A 25,372-nucleotide genomic window follows, 5' to 3' on the forward strand; every position below is an offset into this window, starting at 1 on the left:
GAACAAGTACAGGAGAACTAGTAGCCGCGTATGCAGTGACTACTGACACTGAAGTTATTGAAACACACCGTATTGACACCCTGTCTGCTCAAGCAGCAGAGCTAGTTGCTCTGACTCAAGCCTGCATACATGCCAAGAACCTGAAAGTTAATATTTACACAGATTCACGCTACGCATTTGGAGTTGTACACGACTTCGGAGTGCTCTGGCAGGAGAGAGGTTTCATGACTTCTCATGGAACCAAGATTCAGCATGGTTTCCTCATTCAAGCTCTGTTAGATGCAATACATTTACCGACATCTATCGCTATCATGAAGTGCAAAGCACATACTAAAGTTACTGACATTATTTCCCAAGGTAATGATCTAGCAGATCGAACAGCCAAGCTTACAGCACAGACACCAGACATACCAGTTAACAAGATACCGACATCCACTCTAGAACAGACTACTTGTATGACAGTTAAGGACCCTACTCAAGATGTCATAGATATCCAGTTACATGCTACTCCCGAAGAAATCAAGAAATGGTCCGAACAAGGAGGGGTCCAGACAGATCAGGGATGGTTGACGAAGGGAAAAGCCACATGGTTTCTCCCCGACTCAATGGTTCAAGTCATTATCAATACCGCACATAGTCCAGCACACTTAGGAGAAAAAGCCATGTTAGACAGTATCCAGAACCTTTGGTTCAACAAGCACTTGCGAGCTGCAGCCAAGCAGAAAGTCCGCACTTGTATGATATGTTGCCAGTTCAATCCAGGTAAAAGTGTCCCGGTGGAACAAGGTGGATTCCAGCCCCCTGACCACCCTTTTGAAGTCCTCCAGATGGATTATATTCAGATGGAGCGATGTCGAGGTTTCAAGTATGTCCTTGTAGTTGTATGCGCTTTGTCCAGGTGGACAGAAGCATATCCAGTCCCAGATTACACAGCCGCGACCACTGCCAAGCAGTTGGTTCGTGAATTTTCCCCCCGCTATGGACTCCCTAGGGTCGTGTATTCTGATAACGGCCAGCCATTCTCATCCGAACTTATGAAGCACGTTTCCCTTTTGTTAGGGTACCAGTGGAAGTTCCATTGTGTACGCCATCCAGAAGCAGCCGGTCTCGTAGAGAGACATAATCAAACCTTGAAAATCCGTATTGCCAAAGTCTGTCAAGAAAAAGGTGTAGACTGGTTAGTTGCCCTGCCAGTTGCATTGTTTTATATGCGCATGGTCGCACACTCCAGATCAGGTCTGTCTCCTTATGAGGTCATATTCGGCCGCCCCCCGAACGTGTGGGGTACACCTAGACCCCAAAGTATTACAGATGTTTCCAGTAATATGCTGACAGATTACCTAGCTTCCTTGATGTCTGCCCTCCACTCTTGTCGTTCACAGGTTGCCGCTGCATTTCCCGACAATACTGAAATCAAGCCACACGAGATCCTTCCCGGTACCCTGGTCCTCGTCCGCAATTTTGATTGTTCAAGTCCGCTGGAGCCTCGCTGGAAGGAGCCGAAGTTAGTCCTTTTGACCACCCGCACGGCCGTGAAGTTGGAAGGGAGGAAAGGCTGGGTGCATCTGTCTCATGTCAAGAAATTTCACGGACTAAGACCTAAAACTTTAAATAACACTTCTACAGACACTTTTATCAAGGACTGTCCCGCTAATGACTCTGATCCAGATCCTCCCCTGTTAGAGAAAACTCCGCAACAGGAGTATAAACAGAAGCTCCGGTCTAGTAAAATAAGTCAGCCAGTTTAATTGTCTAAGTCCCCCTGGGTGAAACGGTTAGACAGGTATCTGACATGTATGAAATAGACCCCCATAGTGAGAGAGTTAGTCAAAACTCAATCCGATGTATCGTTTTTCTAAGTTTTATATTGTTTTTAAGCTTAATGGTTACCTGCACGAGTTATGCATTTCATTTATGTTTTCCAATTTCTCATGTAAATAAGTTTTCTAATGCTACAGTAGAGCACACGTTTAGTGATCTGCCTCCTCACGAACTATCTTATCGTCTTGCTATGCGCAACAATACATTTATCCGTATGTTACACTATTCACACCAGACCAGCAATGCTACCAATTGTTGGGTGTGTGGTCGACTCCCCCCTTTCCAGACACCGAAGGGAGTTCTGCCACTGTTTCCTTATCCGTTTTCACATAATGGTTCATGTGGAGCCTGGTCCAAGTTAACGTCATCCACAACAGATATGTCTTTTTTGAACAGTACATGTTTTCCAGACAAGCAAGGTCTTCCCCACAGAACAGGGTTAGATCTAGAAAATGAAGTTTATAATTTGGGTAATTATTCTTCGAATTTTATGGTCCTGAATGTTCAGTCTGATCCTACTCCAGACTTACCTGCTATTTCAGTACTACCAGTCAAAGGCGAATTATGTGTCAGAAATAATGGTTCCGCACATGTAGGACATAGTGATTGTACTACTATTGTCAAGTATAGTAACAGTGGGAAATCTATTTTCAAAGCTTCACGTCATTCTTATTTTGTTTGTGGTCAGACCGCATATGTTCGTCTGCCCCTCGATTGGGATGGAACCTGTTACATTGCCTTCCTACTGCCACCAGTTTTCCTAGCCCCATCTGATTATCACAGAAACACACATCTAGTACACATTAGACATAGAAGGGAGATCGAGTCCCCAATTGTCGATCAAACTGAAACTGCTCTAGAACAGTATACAGATTTCAATAAAGGTTTCTTCTTCTTTATAGGACCTGTCCAGAATAGTAAGTTAATCCGTAGGTTAACAAGAACCCTTGAAGCAGTAGTGAATGAGACTGCCTCTGCTCTAGGTAACTTAACCGAGGAGCAATCTGCTATGAGATTTGTCGTGCTCCAGAATCGTCTCGTTCTTGACGTCATACTGGCCGATAGAGGAGGAGCATGTAGAGTCATCGGATCTAGTTGCTGCATTTTCATTCCTAATAACGCGCCGTCTGTTTATTCGGCTATAACCAGACTTCATAAAATTGCCCATCAGTTACACCAGAATCCAGGCACCTGGACATGGTCCGGTTGGTTTTGGAGTATAATTTCTGCCTGGGGATGGAAAATATTGTCCTTTCTAGGTATTGCAGTAGCGATCATATTCAGTTGCTGCCTCTGTATACAATGTGGCCCTGCGATTTGCGGCATTTGTGCTACCTCTTGTATTCCTAGTCCCAAGTCCCGTCCTAAATCCCGTTCCAAGACAATTCGAGACGAGCAAATGATACTGTATGAAATGATAGATGGTATGATGAATATTGATGTTTCCTGATGGAAACGTAGTGATAAGGAGGGAATGTGGAAAAGTAAATTTTGCCATGTTCTGTGTCCCTACGTGTTCCCCATCTTATGTTATGTGTGCATGATTAATATGCATATGTATTCCCCATGATCGATTAAAGACGCAATTACAGTTGTGTCCAACTCTAGTACGCCAGTTCCCAGTTTTCGTGAATGCTACGAATATTAGGCCTATGTAAAGTTACGTTGCCACGTTTCTCAGTGTGCACGTTATTTCATTGTAAAGTCCCCGTTTCTAGGCCTCAAAAGGGCCCGGACTCAGATTCAGCTCCTGTCTCCTGAACCCTCTCCGAGGAGCGATACAGCCCCCACCTGTATCCCTGACCCTTCACTTACTTCCTGCCTCACAGTGCCCGGCTCGGCCTGGCTCTGCCTGCCAGTCTGCCAAGAGTATGTTATGATTCTAGTTATCAGTCCAGCCCTCCTTCCCTGCATTCCTAAGCTACTGAATCGCATCAATAGTTTCCGTCATGGTCTAGCCTTTACGTCTCCATGTAAGAGAAATACTGTATTAATGGTCAGTTAATATTCCTCAACACGCACTACATGTAGAATAATGCATGCACCAGTCTTAGAATCTGTTAGCCTTTACCCTGATAACTTTTGGATTCTATCAGCATGTTCTCTAAACATCAGATACTAGATAGTGTTTAGGTACATGTCGCTCTGACTCTCCAGACTTCAGTCTCTCCTTCTAGCGCAGAAGTCATAGCCCCCAGCTTCTCCCTAGTAACACGTCATTGTCAGTTTGCGCGCACCACTAGGTTAGAGGTCCCGGCTCCTTAGGTAGCCCCCTCCATGTTTCCGCCCCATTTATGACATAATCTGTTACGTTTACATCACATGTCTATGTATACGCCCTGTTCACGCCTCTTGTTACACCTACTTTCTGCCTTATCTTTCGCGACTGCTACAGGCCCTGCCCACTGCTACGCCTATTGTATTGAACATCATGTGTTTTGTTTAACTATATATATACTTGTGCATTGTTATTAAAAGTTAGCTGTTGTCCCGATCCTGCCCGTGTGCAGCGCTGCCATCCTATTCCCGTGCAGGTTGTCCTGTTCCTGTCCTTTATGCTGTATTAAACCTGCAAAACTCCAGCTACCTCGAATCTTGACTCTTATTTATTGAGCTATCTGTTATTATATATCCAGTCAAAAATAGAGGTATTATTTATTTATTTACCACAAAAGGCACAGAAAAACGAAGAGAAACAACAGTGATCAGGGGCACAGAATGCAAAAAAACGGGGGAGATGGGGCACAAGGTCACAGAAAAACTAAGGGAGACAACAGTGATCAGGCACAGAAGGACTTACTCAGGCAGCAGCGAGGGCACTAGCAGGGCAGCGCCACAGGAGGACCGTGTGGCGGCTGGGGGGGCGACCTACCTGCTGGCAGGGTCAAGGGTCGACTTCGACAAACTTTGACAAACACATCTCCGACCCCTGAGGTGTCAGTAGCACACAGTGATGCAGCACTATCACCTTCGCACCCTGATGTGTCACTGGCACACAGTGAGGCAGCCATTATCCCACCACACACACCGGACACACAGGACACACTGGACACATAAGTAGTATCAGAGGACTAAGATGTGGATGGTAATAGCAGTGTGAGGAAGGAGGTAGTAGCATCCATCACCGCCATATGGCCTGTCCCTGCCTGGTTCTGCCCTATGCATCATGCCCTGGGACAACACCTTCCACTGACCCCTGGAACACTCTGTGACATTCACCTGGACCCCGACATGGACTGCCATGTCTTCAGTGGTTGACAATTACACAGCAATCCTGCGGCAGACAGCACTATCCCTCTTCCAAATCACTTTCCAATCCCCAAAGGATTCTGGTTGGCCCACCACTGGGCTCCCATGTAATGTGGGCTTGGCATGGCCATGTACAGCTTCAGCTCCGGCATTCACCAGAATGTGAATAAAACATTCAAAAGCACACAGATGTATCATGACTAGGTTCACTCAAGTATGAAAGTATGGATGGATTTAGGGACACTGATTGCACAAGAAGGTACACCCTGGTAAATGACAACAATGCGCATGTTTAACCACATGGCCAGTTGGATGACTGTGAAGGTGAGTACTAGCTGTGGCCTCATTGCACTTTAACAACAATCTCGCAACCCCCCAAATTAAGCACACGTCCATGTTTTGAATAGGGCTGTGTGTAGGAATGACCAAATCGGTAGCAGGCCAGAAGTGATGTCCTGCATCACATGTGATAACAGAACTTCACTTTGTATACCTACTCACACACATCTGTGTGGACAGAGTCTGTTTAGATTTATAGCATTTCTCCACATGGTCAGAAGTTGGACACCATACTCACATTGCTGAAGGCACGTAAGTGCACAGGCCTGCCAGCAACTATCCCAAACACAATGCCTGGCTCACAGAGGTGGAGCTGTCAAAAGGGACCCACCCCCATTGTACAAGCATCAGTCAGTCTCTCCCTGTGTAGGGACGATGCTCATTGTGGCACAATATTTGTCAATCAAATCAACACTCATCACAGTTGGACGGTAGTGAAGTTGCATAGACTTTATTGGCATGTGCATGTCAGTACGGACAAGGCAACGGCCACAAAATGCAGGGACATGCTTAAGACACTTATACGCAGCATGGGAACATGTCGAGGTGCAAGACATGGGGAAGCAAAAATGTACACAAAACCATTACGGATGGCAACGGTCTCAGCCCACCTGGCCTTGCTGGACGAGTCATGTGATGTTTGGCGTCTGCCCATTGCCCCTTGTGAGGGGACACGACTCACAGCCCATCAGTCTGCCTAGTGCTCTGCCACTGGACTGCGCCGACTGTCTGCTCTGCTGACAGTGATCAGGTGAAAGGGTCCGACAATGTCACATGCCGTTCTGCATTGCCATGTGTGTACTCTCCCCCCAGCAGTATGTCAAAATTTCTAACGTTGCCAAACGACGCTGTGCTGCTCTGACTATGGAACTGCATCACCTTTCACAGGTGTGTGTACACACACGTAGTTCCACGCACATGCAGTCTGAGTCTGGGCGAATACAGACATGTCTTTTGTTGTGGTGGGATATTTGAGCATTCCCCACGATGCAACAAGGTGTTGGGACCTGTGCTGTGGGTGACAATCCAATGTGGCTTCAGGAACGTAGTTACTCATCCATGAATGTCAGTGCAGCTTCATGGGCAATGTGTTCCAATAGTACGTAGTTGTCGGGTTCAAGGAACACCAGGGTGAGCCAATCCATTAACTGGTCTGGGCCGATGTGATCAGTCCACGCCATTTCCCCAATCCGCAACACAGCCCAATAGGGAAGCGCCTCGATATGGTCACTGCACACGAGGAGTTGTGCAATCTATCATGAACAACTGCTAATACATACACCAAAGATCAGTGCATCCCATGCACGGCTATCCCGATGACACTCCTGTTTGTGGGCCAACAGGGGGTGCACTGTCACATCATAATCTAATTCAGATACCGTTGCATTGGACTGGCAGACCTCCATGGGCCACTCGAATGTGCATGATCGACAGTGGAACCATGGTTGGATGCAGGTGACGTAGGCAAAACGAAATCTCCGAAGGAAACTGATTCACAGCACTGTCATTGGCAGGGATCCCAACAGATGCAGCATTAGTGCACAGTACAGTTCCACGTGACAGGGTTTGTGCATGTGCCTGGGAATACCTGCCATTGTGCTTGTTGGTTTTGTAGCACTGGCACTACTCAGACTGGCGGCAGTTCTGTGGACGATATTCCACAGCTCTGGGCAATGAGTCGTATGTGTGTGCAACGTTTGGACATATAGGTAGCTTTTAACCAATGTGTCAAAGGCATCCCTTGCAGATGTAGGTCGTGCAGGGACAAGTGTGTGTGGTGTGTGGGCACGTTGGTTTCTCATTAGCACAGTCCGTGGTGTGGGTGTCGTCGGAGGCTGGTATGGTATCTCACGTAGAGTGTGCCAGCCGCATTCAGGACCAAGGTCGGGGGTTCGGTTGGCCTTCCGCCTTGTGTGTTGAGACAAAGGAGCTTTCATACCTAATTTTAGTCTGACTACTGCTTGCATTTCTGAAATGGGATGTGGCCTTCGCGCTGACTTTGATGCCAAGCCTGTGATTTGGGGTGCACAAATTTCAAGACATACGCAGCTGTTGGCATGTTTTGCATGAGCCAAGTTCCCGGTTGGCCTTGCGCTCCTAATTCAGTCTCTCTCTCTCTTTCTTTCTCTCTCTCCCTGTCCTTTGATGAGTGCCTGACTCACCTTCTTATCTTGGATATTGTCTGGCAGGCTGTGAGTCACAGAATGTCCAGGGATGCCACGCCATGATTCTCCACAATAGTTGTTTGGAGACAAATTAGAATATGACATTTTGTTTGGTCTTTCAATGGTGAATGAATGAATCAGGATTTCAGTACTCACATGTATGTTGATTGTTGCAACTGTGCGACACCACTACTACTAAAGTTAGACTTTTGGTCTAAACTTAGTAGTAGTAGTAAAGTTAGACTTTTGGTCTAAGTTAGACTTTTGGTCTAAACTTAGACCAAAAGTCTAACTTTACTGCTCGTAAATGCCCTCTGTGAATATCGAAAGTCGTAAAGTTAGACTTTCGTCTCAGATTACTTCTGTAAATCGGGCCCATTATTTTTTAACATTCACGCTTGTTAGTTAGCCTTGGCATACAAATATTCGTACAGATATTTATTTGCAAGCAAGTTAAAATGCAAGATAACCTAAAGCACAAAATGAGCAAAACATTGTTAGTGTTGATACAGCACCCATAGCCTAGAAGACCCATAGAACCTGGTTTACAGTTTGGTGGATGGGTTACTCTGTGACAAATGTGACAAATATTACATCCGCAAACTTACAAGTGCCATATATCCTATGGCACATGTAAAGTGAGGAGACAGTATATCTGTCACGTTTGTGATGCAGCGTTCCCTGCATCAAACTGTAAAGAAAGGTCATAAGCAACATACATTTTTTCAAAGATGATGAAACTTGCCCCCTCGTCGGTGCTTCATGTCCTTCAGCTCCCCATCCAAGTCGGGGTAGGCTACTGCAAGAATGCACATCATCATCGAGGCCAATGACTGCAGCACCCGTTTTTTCTCCTGGGAAGACCACGTATTCTACAGCACATGTAGTCTCCTGTTGGCCCACAACCCTCACACCATGGCCTGTCGGAGCTTCCTATTATTGGGCCTGACCTACACAGAGGAAGATAGGAACAAAAAACAAAATGCTATTAACAAACATGTAAAGAAAAACATCATGAATTTATGCAAAACATTATAGAGCTTTCATGTGAATATAACGTATCATACAGTAGTCTGATTTTGGATTATTGGCTAATAATTTTGAACTTTTTCCGAAGGACATCAAACAGTGTTTTTGACCTTGTCACAGTAGAGAGATGATACCATACATTTTCTACATGTTCCACTATTAAATGCCTTGCATCCTGCCTTGTGGACTGCAAAGCATACATAGGGGTGACTTATTCATTTTTAAAAACTAGGTTTTCTCCTGTCAAAATGAGTTTTTGACCGCTACTACTGCTGAGTTTGGCCTTCAGCAGTCAGGCTGCAATGGGTTGTCCTGAAGTCATGCTTTTCCTGTCACTATAGTGGATGGCACAATAGGTGCTGCTGCCCACTAGTGACATTTAACTTCCAGGCCCTGGGTGCACTTTCTACACCATATACTAGGATGTATAGGCAAGTTAAACAACCCAATTAGGGATAAGCCAATGCAACCATGTTTAAAGGGGGAGCACAGTCACTCTGCCCCTAGTTAGCAGGGGCAAAGGGCACAGAGTTTTATGCCCAGCAAAAGTATATGGTCTAGAAAAAGTAAAAAAATTCAGGGTGGGCACACAGAAAAGGCAGATTTTCTATGACACTGGTTTCTATACGCTGCCTGCGAAGCTGTCCCTTGCACTGGGTCTTGCATACTACCTCATGCTTAGAGCCCTGTTACACATTGCTGCAATATGTTTGCAGCAAACTCTCTGGGAATCACTCACAACATGAAAACTTTACACTTCAGTTGACACTGCAATACCCGTCCTTACCCGCACCCTGGAAGATTGAGTCTGACTGGTTTGTGCAGTTGGAGAGCCCTGTGAAGCTGTAACAAGACAAAGAGCTATAAAAGTGCCACAATTCAGCACTATTACTCGATGTAATCGTGTTTTATGTATTGAACTCAGAACAATAAAAGTCCAAACTGGTCTAGCTGGAATTCAAACTTGCGACCTGCTGACGACCAAAGGTTTTAGCATCGAGCGTAAGTAAGTAAGTAAAAGGCTTGCAGAGCGCTAATGCCAGAAGGAGTCTTGGCGCTAGCATCTGAGAGGGAGTCATCCAGAATAAAAACCTTTTTAGCTCAAGAGCATGAAAAAAGGTAGGTTTTAAGCTGTTTTCTAAAAGGTAGCAGATAGGACTGAGCTCTAGGCTGAAAGATGAGTGAGTTCCACAGCTTGCAAGTAGAGTAGAACAAGCATTTGCAGTGCAATAGGTCTCGGATTTGCGAGGGTTTCAGCTATTGGCATTGTAAATGACAATGTAATTTATTTATGAGCTTGTTTTTTAAACAGATTAATTGAAAGCATTGTCATTTACAATGCCAATAGCTCAAACTCTCAAAAATGCAAGACCCATTGCATTGCAAATGCTTGTTCTAAATACGATCGTACACAACTCCTACCAGAGACTAATTACGGAATTAGGGAGCGCTCTGTATGGCCTTAAAAAACACCCCATACATCAGATCATCCTCCTGCCAGGACGAATGAGAAAGAGGTAGGTAAAGTCGCCGGGGGCCAATCGATGACAAGTGAGTTACCAACTTGGAGAGACGTTGTCTCTCTCTCTCTCATTGTGCTATGTGCTTCACTACGCAATGTATATCTTACTGCCACACACCATAATGCAGGTCCTAACTACATGGGACGGAACGTTATTTTACCCAACGGGACCCGCCACTCGCGACTGTGATGATCTAATTGACAATTGTATTCCAGTCACATAAATATGGCGCAGTCCACGCAGATGCTATGAAATAGTTTGTCACCGTAATGTAATGCTTGTCAGCTAACAAGAGCACCTCTGTAGTTGTACATGGAATTACACCTTGGAGCGGATCCATTGAAAAGCACTATTCGCTCGTCTATCTGCGAATCAGCGCACAATTACATGAATGTAGCCTTCCCCTGCGCTGTGCACGGCAGGTGTCCTCTCTGATGCAACGTGATGGGGTGTTGGGTTACACTTGACCACAACTGTCAAACCCGCAATAAGCCGGACTCGCATAGAAGTCTATCAGAACTCAAACATTGACTCAAGCATACCCATCTGCCGGTGCATCATCACCCTAGCCAACCAAGCGCGGATTGGGAGAGGAGAAAACAAGTTTCGCAACTGCATAGCCAAGCGAGTGTCATATATCACTTAATCAAACGTGTCTGTGTCAGCTCAACTGCTTTTATTCTTGTGCGAGAGTCCATTTCACAATTTCCACCTTTAATCATCACACAGACACTTAAAAATACATTTTTATGTACACACACACACACTAATACATATACATGCATATATAAATATAAATAAATAAAGTGAGCGTGGTGTCCCTAGCGGGCGCTGCGCTCAATTAAGTAATAAAAAAAATTAAGAGCGCATAGCACTGCAGCATCGCGCTTCGAAGCCGAATGACAAAAAGAAAGTGCCTACCAACTAATTGAAGGAGACTGGATAACGCCGTAAGTAAACGATCCAGTCTGGATGGGCCATTCAAAAAGTAGACAGGGCAGTAACAAAGAAGCCTAATTTTCAATTGGAAGCCAGCATGTAGCATAGACGATGACACCAGCCAATAAGCATGATGGGCCGGGGCTTCAATCCCACTTCAGAAATCTCCTCGATTACAATAAGCCTTGCAGAGCGACAGCGCATGTGCGCTGCAACACTAGGTCTGCAAGACCAAAAAAACTCACAACGCCCCATCGAGCTTTGTTGATTCTGGGAATGGCCACTATTTGGCTGAATTGGACACTAGGTTACAAAAGTGGAAACGTGCCACGGAAAGATCTATTGAAAGTAAACAGGGCCACCTTTGTGAAGTGCTTTATGGACCAGGCAGAGAACCTTAAACTTAACCCGCTCATGGACAGGAAGCTAATGAAGGTTAAGAATAGTTTGCCATGCCGGGATGTTTTTCGGGATTTTCATGAGGAGGTGAGCCGCCGCGTTTTGAAGGGTCTGACGTTTCTTCAACAAACGTTCCTGAATGTCAGCGTAAAAAGCCTTGCAATAGCCTAACCTTGAAATGACAAGTGTAACAATGAGTTTTTCTGGGACATTATATATATTTGGCTATACAGCACATTAGCCTGGGTGCTGAAACATCTACTGTTCTTTAACATGGAGGGAAAGTAAGCACGAAACTGCGTGACACGCCAGGTATGGGAGCACATTCAGAGAAAGATTGCCTTTCAGCGGGAAATGGTATAGTCCAAAGCCCTGTTTTTAATACAAAATCAGGGTCTTCAATGGTCACATCAGTGAAAATACAAGATTTGAAAAAAATATTATTGTCTACGGGTGCTCTTGGAAGACAATATCTATGGACTTGAATCTAGTGAATGATAAAGTGATTCTGGTATTTTACTGACCTCTGCTGGTTATTTTCCATCAAGAAAGTTAAACAGAGGTAGTTGACAGAAAAATTAAAAAAAGAAAGTCCCTCAGCAGAAAGCAATTCTGGTATTTTACTGACCTCTACTGGTCGTTTTCTATCAAGACAGTTAAATAGAAGGAGTTAACAAAAAAAGTCCCTAAGCGGAAGCAGACAAGTCCCAGGGCTGGTCTCCAGAGCCCATAAAGTACATCCACATATAAATATGTACTAAAGTATATACAAGAGATCTTGAATGCTCGACCTAAAAAGGGAGTGAGTGAGTGACGGGAGGGGAAGCTGTGATTTGTCAGAGGGGGTGAACTGTTACGTCGTCATGATCTGACACTCTTTAAAGAGATGAAACAAAAGACAAGCAAAATCTGTCGCTACAGCACTGGGTACCAGAGGCAGAATTGGGCTCGGTCAATTATGTGGCCGGTTTTGAGGATGAAAACGAGAGGCAACAACCTAAGGATTTAAAAAGGAAGATAATACATAGAAAACTAGAAGTATAGCAGCAAAACCATGTTACCAGAGGCAGTATTAATAACCATGCATTAGGAGCTGTTTCAATACTTCCCAGTATACTGCCTGAGCTTACTTATTTGCCTATTTAAAGTTCTGTGAGGTGCAGCTCGTTTCTTTACAATTACTTTACAGCACCCAGTAGTGTCAGAAGAGCATTGTGAAGACCAGGACAAAGATTTACTAAAGGGTTTTTGCAGGTGTTCTTGTAACTCAAAGCAGCTCAGAGTGACGCAAACAGCAGTGACAATCAACATTTCATGCACAAAAGCTATTTTGTGCAAAAAATGGACCCCCCCCAGCATCAACCCCTTTGTACCAACCCTTAATTTATGTAAAAGGGGCCAGTGGGTGCAGAGCAGCACATAAACTACGTTTTAATGTAAAGCCAGATCTATTAAAGCAGTGTGTTCTGGCTTTGCCCATATCCTAACCCAAGTGAGACCATGTGCAAGCAAGGGGGCAAGAGGTACATTTCCTTATTCATCTAACTGTAACATGTGTGCTCTAAAGCACACATCTTACATGTCTATACTCTGTGCAATTGTCACACGTAGCAAATTTGAGGATGTACTGATAGAGCGCGCGAGGCCACCCGACCAATAGTTTTCGCCGTTTCCGGCTTCAGGGCCCATATACTTTTCAAATCACCATATACATCGATCAGGTGACTTCACGAGCTCTACCAATTTGGTGTGTGTGTGTTCCCTGCTACCAATTCTCAGTGCACCCGACTTACCATCCACCGATGCAGGTGCCTAATGACCACAATGAATCAGGGAGCTAGCTGTAAAGGAAAGGCAACAAAATACAAACCCAACCAATAACATTCAAAATACTGTGTAAATGACCACGGACAACTGGAAGTTTTAAAAATGTTTATCTAAAGTTCAATATTTTCTTGCATGAGATACAGTAAAATAAGGCAATCAATAACCAAGATAATGTAAATCACATATGCATAAAGAAATAATGGCAGAGTAATCATCAAAGTACTAATAAAATGTAACGAGAAAAGATACTTATGCAAGTCAGTATTATCTAAAACAGTGATAGACTAAGTGTGTGTGATTATAGAAGAACTTATAATGAATAACACGCTTCACTTAAGGTGAAAGGGCCTTTGAACAACCTAGGCAACGAAGTTCTAGACCATATCAGGAAATGACACACTGCTATGCAAAATATAATTTCTAACAAATGAGAAGACATAGAAATAACTTTGCAAAATTTTAAATGACTTTCAATAGTTGCGGAAAGGCATGGAAAATATCACATTTGCAATGTTGAACTTTATTGAAGCAAAAGTTAGAAATTCAGAAGGTGCAAGAATTTCAAGAGATTTCGGAGCAGTATTTACCTAGAAAGGTGTGGAAACCAAACCCTGGCCACGGGTCAGTTAAAGTCAGGAAACCCTCAAGGAAGGATACCCCTCAAAGGACAGCAGGTGCAGAATGGACACCCAGGACAGGACAGGATACCCTCGGAATAAGAGTCAGGACAGGACCTCAGGACAGGACAGCAAACCCTCAGGACAGGACCCTCTTCAGGACAGGACCGGAACCCACAGTTAGGAAGCAACGCCTGCGCTCCACCCGCTCTGCAGATATCGATCAAGACCCCGATTGGGTCAGCGAACTCCCAGCTAAGTGCCTTGCCAGCACTTTAAGGTTCAGTAAAACCTTAGTCTATGGTCAAATTCGGACAGAGTGCTCCGCAGCTCTCTGTATTTTCAGTCACCTATTGAGTGCGTTGGGTCAGTGACAGGTCAGCTAAACCAGACAAGTCGGACGGTTCACTAGGTGAACCCAGGGTAGATATACAGTTTTGGGACAGTGTACCACCCCCCAATGTTGCAAAGTGTCAGAATCCCTCAATTTCGATTGGTCCTAAGGTAGGATTTGGGTAACACACCAATCACAATATGCGATTCTAAGCCTTCATTTACATATTTTGGGACCGCCTAGCATGTTTGGGTTCCCATGAGCTAACAGTAGCACATCTATACAATGTAACATATAAGAAGCCACATTCGCTGTTCTCGCAGGGCAGAGGTGACTTTCTCAGGAGCATCTCGCCCATCACTGCCAGCTGGCTATGTTCCATCAGCCAAGGTCCCTCGTGCTGCCGAATGTCGCACAGGCGCAGAAGGGACCTCCAATATGGCTCTCCTCTCACTCAGACCCCCATTGCCCGCGGTACATGAAAAGTAAGCGAAAACAAATTAATACATAATAATGTCATTATGAAAACACATCGCAGGGTTTGTACTTTTAACTCATCATCAAGAAATAAACTTATGCAATTTAAATGTTAGCTACATTTAGACGAAATACAAGAGCAGTGGCACGAGCAGTACCACATGATAAGCACAGCTATGAATTACGCATGCGCATAACTTTCCCTCCACTTCTGCAGACGCGTCAGGACACGTGAGTGTGGCTGACGCATGCGCAGTAACTAAAATACAAGCGGCGGCCATTTTTAGAAGACATGAATTAATTTCATTAGAAATACACATAGGCAAGCGTCTTAAACTTTACTCAATCTTAATATAAACGTTAGTAAAACATACACGGGTTACCTTATTACACATAAATGAGGTTCTTGATTTCGGCAAGCCGCAAAATATGCGAAGCTTTGCTTCATCAATCCCCTCTTTGATGATATCTACTATCATCACAAATTATAATGGAACCAGATGCCAACTTTCTTTCACACTTTATAAAGTTCTATTTCTTCCAGCAACCGTTCTAGCTTTTCTCTTTCAGTTTTAGCAGGGTGAGAAGTCTTCACCTTTTTGTATATTTGATCATTCACTTCCTCTAATTCAATCTCATCCACACTTCGTTTCACCCCTCTTGCATTAACCTCGTGCTTTCTGGTGCGCTTGCGGTATTTACAGCATAAGAAAATGGAAAGTATAATAAGACCTATAATACCAATAGGCATCAGAATTTTGAATAATAAGCTTTTACCTATGCCAGCAAGCCAATGACCTACATTTGAGAGACCATCTACCAGTCTCTTCCAGGCACTATCAACCTCGAGTGGTTTGAGTTCCTTTGCCAAATTAGTAATGTTTCGCACATATCTTTTGATCTGTACACTTTTGTCCGGAATATAAGTGCAACAATGTTGCGCCTTCAACATCCGGCAGACTCCGCCCTCTTTCGCTAATAAGGTGTCAAGAGCAAGTCGATTTTGTAAAACCATTGATCTGATCGCAACCATTTCAGTATTGACCAGTAGGAATCCATGAGCTGTTTCAGTAGACAGCACATCTACTATAGTAGACAATTTGCAAATTCTGTGAGTGTTCAGAACCACTCCCACTCCAGGTATCAGTGCACTGAAAATACTACCCATAATTTCACCTATACTTTCTCTTTTACTACGCACTAAGCCATTAGTATCTTCATTGCTTCCAGCTTTCCCATTCACATGGTATATTTTCGGGAAGACAATGCCAAAGTAGCAGCTTCCATACCAGTGATCCGGCAATTTGAAATAAGCCTTGTCCCCACAAATATAATAAATTCCAGGAAACACAGGCTCTGACCCATTTTTGAAACCCCAACCTCCAATTACCTTGTAATTATGTTCGCATTCACTGGAACCAATGAAAACATTATTATAATAGCTAGTCTTCTCGCGGTGAAGACATAGCTTGCCTTTCTTTTCAAAATCCAGCAACAGAGCAGGACCCGCTCCACCAGATGAGGTGCCTTCCATGTTTTCTGCCCATTTTGGCTTTTTCTGACTTTCGTCATTAGCCTTCTTCTGAATTTTAATTCTCCTTTTCTCTGCCATGTTCAGGAACATCTTTTCCTGCTCACGCAAAGAACAAGTCAAGTTATCTCTGTGTGCGTCTGCTATGTCAATGTTCCCTATAGTCAGAAAGTAGTCTCCCATATATCTTATGGTGTCAGTTTTGGTATGTACAGGATTCAAGTTCCCACGTATAGGTAGTTCAGAAAAGATCACGTCATTGTTAGAGTAATAATACTGTAACGGTCCCCTTTTGTAAAATAAACTAGCTAAAATGCTACAGGAAATTCCATAAGTTAATGGCAGATGATGGTATGTCACGCCTTCAGCCACCGAAGTAGGTAGCTTCATGCAGACATAGCAATCCTCAATTTCCATAGTCTCTACATAGTGTATTAACAAGTTTGCGAAAACATTTAAATGTGTCCTGTTCTTCATGCCATGATAATGTAGTCCTTTCTCATCTGATGCTTCTAAGTCTCGTTTAGTTTGTCTCAATGCTCTCTCATGTCTTTCTACACTCTGTGTTGTCAGCTCTTCACTGTCAGTATTTACAACTTCAGTAGGGACAATGTTAGTATCTTTACTTACAGCAAAGGGAATGAAAATTGTTAATCCTATCCAGATAACTATCAGTACTACTATACTACATATACACACCTTGCAACACGTCTTAAAACGGCTGCAACTAGGTCCACCATTCACTGTTGAATCAGACATTTTAGCTCAGAAGGAGTCTCTTGAACCCCTCTTTGTTGCTTTACACAATTAGCTTACTTTGTGCAAATTCACGGTGGCTCGTCTTCCTCTTCAGCTGAGTACTCTGGGACAGGTTCTCCGTCACTCACGTCAGTTATATCAAGATCTTCAAGCTCCTCCAAAACCAGTGTCCATTCAGGAGACTTGTACTTTTTGTTTTGTCTTTTTATTCGCTCACTCCTTCTTTTGGAAGAGTCTTCTTCCTGCTCTGCTATTCGAGCACTTCTTCTTGCTTCTGCACGTTTTTCTTCCACTGTCTTTATTCTTAGTCTTAGTCTTTTTACAAACCTAGGCTCAAGGTTGTTTCTTTTCTTTATTCTCTTAGTTGGTACTTGGACTTCACTTTCTTTTCTTCTTCTCTTGTTCTCTTTATCTTGTGGTAATTCTTCTCCACTTTCTTCTCCTACTTCCCTTATCTGACTAGTTCCAGGGCTAGCATCAAATTCTTCTGCCTGGTTGCTAATCTGGCCTTGTTCAGGAATATTTTGTTTTTGGCTTTCAATTGTCTCTGTTTCTGTTTCTGTTTCCTGAACCCGTTTTTCTAACTCTATCTGATCCTGTTCAAGCACTTCGATCTCTTGATTTTCTTCTGCTCGAACTATTACTCTATGTCTCGTCTGTCCCTTATCCACATCAGGAGTTAATGGAGGAGTATCGAACACTTGCTCTGTATCCGGCACTTGTTCAATATCAGGTATTTGTTCAGTCTCAGGTACCTGTTCAGTATCGGGTACTTGTTCAGTCTTATTCACTGGATCTGTATCAATCACGTGCTCTGTCCCTGTCTGACCTTCTCCTTCCTCAGTTTTGATTTGGATCTCAAGTGGCTGAGGTTCTTCGCCTGTGCCTTGCTTTTCCTGACTAGTCCACTCTCTACCTTCACTAAGTCGTTCTCTTGTTCTGATAGGATCTTCGGTCAGATCAATCATCGGTATCCATTCTTCTGGCCATATGCTTGGCAGCTCGTCTTCAGCTACTCCTGGCTCAGTTTCCTGGACTTCTTCAGCAGGCTGGTTTCTTGGCAGTTCGCAGTCAACTACTCCTGGGCCAACGTCTGCTGTTCCTGCAACCTGACTGGTGCTGGGCTGCTCGTTGTCAGTTGCTACTGGTCTGGCTTCTTCAGGGTCCTCTGCTGGTTGCCCTGGTTCTTCAAATCCTTTGTCTGGCAATACCTTCTGGGTGTGTCCGGCGTGGATCCACTGGGGAACACCTGCGACTTTCACTGCAGTGGTTGTCACCAGGATTACTTGGCGCTTCTTTCCCCACCTGGGTGCCAGACAGCTTGATCGAGTGTGCTTCTTTATTTTGACCCAGTCTCCTGGAACCAAGTTGTGGAGAGGAGTCGTTGGATTAAGGATGCCGTCGTCTCCAATCTGGCGAGAGATAGAACGCACTTGGTCACCCAATCTTCTGCAGTATTCAAGCACCAAATCATCAGTAATACTCAACAGTTTGCTTCCTGGCACCCATGCTTGTCTCATCACTCTTCCCATAATGATTTCATGGGGACTTAGGCCTGTCTTGCGGTCTGGAACACTTCTTAGTCCCATCAGGACCAGGGGCAGGGCCTTCACCCAGTTCATGCCAGTAGCATCTGTCAGCTTTGCTAGTCTGTTTTTGATAGTTCCATTTACTTGTTCCACTATTCCAGAAGCCTCTGGATGGTATGCACAATGAAGTTTCTGCCTTATCCCAAAGGCCTTACACAGTTCAGCCATTATTTCATTGTGGAAATGTCCACCTTGGTCTGATTCAATAATGTATGGTATTCCGAACCTAGGTATCAGCTCTTTTAGTAAACACTTTGCTACTGTCAGTGCGTCACTCTTGGGAGTAGGGTAAGCTTCTACCCATTTTGAAAATACACAAACAATGACAAGGACATATCGTTTCCCTTCACAACGGGGCATGGTGATGAAATCAACCTGTATTTTTATAAAGGGGCCCCCTGACCTCCCAATCTTGCTCAGTTCAACCATGGTCCTCTTGCCTGGGTTCATCTGTTGACATGTCAGGCACCTCTGGCAGAGGGACTCTGCTACCTTCCTGAATTTCTTGCTGTACCAAGTCTGTTGAAATACCAGAATCATGGCATCCCTACCAATGTGTGATCCTTCATGTATTAATCTTGCCATTGTGCCAAGCAAGTGTCGGGGTAACACAGGCATACCAGTTGGACCTATGATGACACCATCCACACGTCTCGGTCTACATCCATCTTCTTTCCATTTCTCTCTTTCTTGCCAAGGAGCCGACTCCTGCCACTCTCTCACCTCATCCCATGTAGGCACTTCCTCAAACACCTGAAGCTGGCAGCTGGTTCCTGGCCCCCCTCGTTTTGGATTTATAATATATCGATCTTTGGCACACCATTGAGCCACTCGATCAGCATAATCGTTTCCCAGTGATACTCTGTCCATGCTCCTTTGATGAGCAGCACATTTTACCACTGCCAGTTCTTTGGGCAACTGGATGGCCTCTAAAAGGTCATGAACAACCTTTGCATTCCGAATGGGAGTACCTGAGGAAGTCATGAATTCCCTCTGCATCCATAATTGGCCAAAGTCATGCACAACGCCATAACAGTACTGACTGTCAGTATACACTGTTATGCGTAAGTCCTTCCCAATTTTGCAAGCCATTATCATGGCTATCAATTCGGCTACTTGTGCAGACTTGATGTTATATAGATAACCTGCTTGTTCAATCTTTTCGAAAGACACTACTGCATAAGCAGCACTCAAGCCTCCTAATTCATGTCTTAGACAGGAACCATCCACAAATAGTTCTTTATCATGCTCCGGCAATGGTACTTCTTTTATGTCTGGGCGTGGCTTGGTACTGAACTCTGTCAGATCAATACAATCATGTTCATCATCATCCCTACCTTCCATTTCTGAGGGGTCAGGAAGTAAGGTGGCAGGGTTCAGAATACCGCACCTAACAATGTTTACATTTGCTGCGCCCACAAGAATCCTCTCGTATTTAGTCAGCCGACTAGGGGTGAGATACTGTGTTTTAGTTCTGGTCAATAGAATTACCACTCCATGTGAAACATAAACAGTCACAGGATGTCCCATGACAATGGACTCACTCTGTTCTAAACTTGCACAGGTAGCAGCTACTGCTTTTAGACAACCTGGTAACCCAGCAGCTACTGGGTCCAGTGTGGCAGAGAAATAGGCCACAGGCCTCCTGGTTGTGCCATGTTCTTGAGTCAGGACTGACAATGCGCAATTATCGCGAGTGTCACAGAAAAGGGCAAACTCTTTTGAATAATCTGGCATTCCCAATGCAGGGGCTGTACACAGACAGTTTTTCAGTCTTGTGAAAGCCATTAGACTTTCATCATCCCACTGTACAACATCTGGCATTCCTCTCGTGGTCATTTTTATCAAGGGCCTGGCTAAGGCTGCAAATCCCAGAATCCACTGCCTGCAGTACCCTAAAACACCCAGGAACATTCTGACTTCCTTTTGAGTACGGGGCAACTGCATCTTTTGAATTATTCTCACTCTTTCTGAAGTGACTTTTCTGACACCCTTTTCTATCTGGTGTCCCAGATATTTCACTGATTTCGCACAGAACTGTAGTTTGTCAGGGGACACTTTATGCCCTTTCTCACACAGGTGATTTAGGAGAGCAATGGTGTCAACTACACAGTCCCTGTGACTTTTAGACGCCAATAGAAGGTCGTCTATGTACTGCACTAATACAGAGTTCCCAGGTAATGTCAAAGTCTCTAGACATTTCTTCAAGATCTGATTAAAGATAGAGGGGCTCTCTGTATACCCTTGAGGGACCCGGTTCCAACAATACACGTGACCCTCGAAGGCAAATGAGAAAAGAAATTTGCTGTCGGGGTGCAGGGGTATCGAAAAGAATGCATGACACAAATCAATCACAGTGAACCACTCAGCCTCCCAAGGAATCTGGTACAGAATTACTGCAGGGTTCGGGACAATAGGGCAGCAAGGAACTACAATCTTGTTAACCTTTCTCAGGTCCTGCACTACCCTATACTTGCCACTAGGCTTTTTGATGCCCATAATCGGTGAGTTGCATGGGCTGCTCATCACTTCTTGTATGATGTTTCCTTCCAATAATTTTTGTATCTCCAGAGTGACACCTGCTTTCACTTCAGCATTCATTCGGTAGGGCCTAGTGTTAGGATATACTGCATTGTCTTTGATGGCTATTTGTATGGGGTCCACATCTTTCATCAAACCCACATCTTTTCCAGTGAAATCCCACACTTCTGGTTTTACGGCTTCCTGTAGTTCTTGGGGCAAGTCCTGCAGGGTCAATCTTTTAAGTTCTGAGTCAGGTCTAAGCAACAATAATTTATAAATGCCGTCTTCATCTGGGGTCTGTATTTCGACACCCTTTGGTGTGCAAAAGATGGTACAGTTCATTTTACACAGCAAATCACGTCCCAGTAAATTTACTGGACTGGTGTCACAGACTACAAATCTATGCATCTGTTTAAAATTTCCAATTGAAATCTCCATTGGTTCGGTAACAGGAGTACTAATCAATTGATTAGATACACCTACTACTTGGATGTTTTCTCCCGAGAGGGGCAGGTTTGGAACGTCTACTGTTCTTACAGTAGAACGGGTAGCGCCAGTGTCCAACAGAAAGGTGACATCATTTCCGTCAACCTTTCCTTCAATATATGGTCCAGACTGGTCTACCGGCAAGGAAGCGCCAAGTACGCACTCCTCGTCCTCCCCTCTCAGGCCCCGTCAGTCCTGATCATTACAAAGGAAGGTATCATTCAGCAGATACTGCGAAGTTGCTGTATTTCTGTTCTCCCCGCTTTCCCAAACCTCTATCTCTTCATTTTCTGCCTGTCTTCCCCTGTATACCTGTTTGGGTGCTCGAGGCACCTGAACTGTTTTTACCTGGGGTTGAGTCTTTCTTGGTCTTTCTTTCTGCGTCTGTGGAATTAAATCAGGAGTTGTCTCATTAACATCGACTAATTGGGGACACTCGTTTCGCCAGTGTCCAATTTCGCCGCACTGATGGCAGGGAAATTTTTTCATAGCCTCTTCCCTGCTAAATTTGGGCCGGGGCTTTCCTCCACCCCCTCCCCCAGGACTTTTGTTCTCAGCATTTTTAACCATGTTACTCAATTGTTTTTCCTGTTGTTCTGCGAGCTTCACCTGAGCCCACATAACCTTCTCCTTAAGGGCCTTTTTCTTTTCTGCCATCTCGTCCTCGCAGTACTTAGCGTACCGCAGGACCTCATCCATTTTCTTAGTATGCCAACAGATTTTATTGTCTTTTATCCACTGACAAATTTCAGGTCTTAAACCATTTACAAACCTGTAAATAAAGTGTGTCATATCCTTCAGGTCGATGTTGTCAATACCACTGTATGTTTTAAATACCTGCAATAACCTCTCATAGAAGGAGTGCACTGTCTCGTCCCTTTCCTGTGTTGTTCTATCTATTTTTGTCCAATCAGTTTCCTTGGCGGGCACCTTTTCTTTCAAGTGCTGAATTACCTGCTCATATTTTCGCATGACTTCCTTTGATGGCTCCCCTGTGTCCTTGTCTCTGGGATACTCTTCACTGGGCCAATTTATGTTTATTTTACACTGGGTCCATAAATCTACTGGAACCACAATGTCGAAAAACCCATCCAGGTCTTTCCACAGACATTTTTGTACCTTCACGAACCTCTCCACTTGCCGGTACCAGTCAACTGGTTTCTCTCTTAATTTTGGAAAATCGTTCGTGAAGGACACAATATCCTGCCTAGACCAGGGGACATGCACATATTTCCCTCCTGGAACTTCGCGCATGGGGCATAACTGCTCAGGTTTTTCTACCTCTCTTAAAGCAAACTCGGGAGTCACTTGTCGGGAGCGAACCTCTTCCCTCTTTTTCGCCCACCTGCTTCTCCATTTTTCCACATCTCCCCATTTCTGCAGTACCCCCATTAATTCTTTAATCTGTAGCTTCTTTCCGGCCACATTCAGATGTTCTATATCCTTGTCTGAGAAGTCTGCTCTGTATGGTTTCTGTAAGGGCTTGGATTTTGAGATATCTACCCCCATACTAATTGCTGTTTCGGTCAGTTTTTCATGGAGCACTCTGGTGTTCCTTGTAAAGCTTTTACATATGAACGACAATTCTTCCTCAGAGTAGGTATTCAATCGATTCAACCCCACATTTCCTGCCATTAATTCTTCTATTTCAACCCTCAGCTTGTAGAGGTCTAAAGGCTTTGTTTGCGGAGTCTGCTTTTCTAATTCACGACTCCAACTCTCAATTTCATCCGGAGTTACCAGAGAGACATTCCTAGTACCTGTTGCTGTCTCTAATTTAATTTCCTTTGCATTAAAAGGGTTATACCTCAGCTGTGTTCCCTTTGCGGTCTGTTTGTTTGGCAATTCCAAGAATGCAACTTCAGACTCGCACTCACTGGACTGATCATCTATGATGATTGGTTCCTGTCTCGGGGTTGCTATGACTGGGGTCATGACTGGAGTAATCGGATTTCCCTGACCATTTCCGTATAACGGGACCACCGGTCCAATAGTTACTGGAATAGTCAATGCCTCAGGACTGGTATTTATCTGAGAAATTTTCTGAATTATTTCTGTTCTTTGTCTAGCTAGAGCCTCTTGCTCCTTTTCCACTAGTACCCTTCTTAGAGTTGTGTCATGTAATATCTGTGGGGTCAATGGAGGAGTAAAACTCGGGGCAGTAGGCGGAGGAGTAAAACTCGGGGCAGTAGGCGGAGGAGTAAAACTCGGGGCAGTAGGATGCGTTTCACTTGGTCCTCCACCATAATTTGGCTTCGGGAATAAAGTTCCAGTATTAAAGGACCTGCGCTCTTCCCCATATGGAGGTTGAACAAAAGGCAGTCCCGAATTCGATGGTTTCTCTTCGCTTTCATACAAGGGTCTGGGGAAAAAAGTTTTTGTACGTGAATATTTTTCTTCCTGACTTGCGGGCACTTTGGGATATATATCCCTTGTTTCCGCCAGTTCGGGTTTCTCAGGATAGGGTAATACTTGACCACCCCCTCCCAGTCCCAGGGACCTGTCTTCTTCCTTTTGGAAGGGGCGTCGGGGAACATCTCCTACACTGGAAGGTCGGGTTCCCTCATTGTAAGGTGGCGGACTTCTGGTACAGATGTCATCTATTAGTTCATCATCTGAATCCCCTAGGGCCCCCCAATGCTTACATTTTTCAGTACTTTTCCCCCCCGCTGCAGGGTTATGACATGCCGGCATCATGGGAAACAGACCCTCAACAATCATGCTCTGCCTCCACTGTTTCATCCTTTTATCCCTGGACTCCTGTTTCAGCCTGGGGTACCACTTGGTCAAACCCTTGTCCATTCGGGGTCTTTCTCTTTCAAAAGCCTCAATCTCCCATTCCTCTAATGCTTCATACTGCGTTAGTCTCGGTCTGGGATGCAGTTCATTCATTCGGGTTCTTAAATTAAATAAGATCCTACCATTGAAAGTACCATTTAACGGAAAAGCCAATACTCCGTCATCTTTTGTGTACTTCACCCAATTCTCCAGCCACACACAGGTATTGTACCCTCGGTCAAACATCATGAATGAGGCAGGAGTATTGGGTGCTGGGACAAGAACACCTTCCCTAGATTTAATGGGTTTGTCCGTTTTAAAATAATTTTTCACCTTATTTACAAGGGACATTTTTCTCTTGGTTCCGTACATAATATCGTATCTGTTAGCCTTCCACTGATCCCTTTCAAACCCTAGATGCCTTGGATCAGGTCGCGTCTCTGTAGTCCGCGAGTGCCACATACGACTTCTGCGCTAACTTTGTTTACAAACTACCTCCAATCAGAATGCGCTTCAGAAAATTCGTGCAACCAATGGGTGCGCGACACAAAATAAGCTCTGCCAATGGGTGCGCGGCCCCTTCGTGAGACAGTTCCCACGCTCCGGCGCTCACCCCTCCTTTACAATTTCAGCTCCGCTACCCGCCCGCTGTTTCTACCAATCCCAGCGCGGCACAGAGTGACGTCAGAGGCGCTTCTCGACTGACTCCCTCCCTTCACAAGGTAACGGAAACTTTCTTACTTTTAAAGTGCTCAGTGCTTGGTTATTTTACAACAAATACACATTCGCCACAGTGCTCAAGTGTCTAGACAGAGATAGAATTCTATTACTGCAAGTAAACTACTTCCATTTACTTTTCACTTGCTGCGGGCAGATCTCTTCCGCCTACCCTTCACTCTAGCATCGGTGAACCTGTTATTCCCCTAAACTCATCCACTTCTTTCCGGGATATGTTCCGAGTTTAAGGTTTCTTCAGCGGACCCCTCT

Source organism: Lissotriton helveticus, chromosome 1_1 (assembly GCF_964261635.1).
Source record: "Lissotriton helveticus chromosome 1_1, aLisHel1.1, whole genome shotgun sequence".
NCBI classification, from domain to species: domain Eukaryota; kingdom Metazoa; phylum Chordata; class Amphibia; order Caudata; family Salamandridae; genus Lissotriton; species Lissotriton helveticus.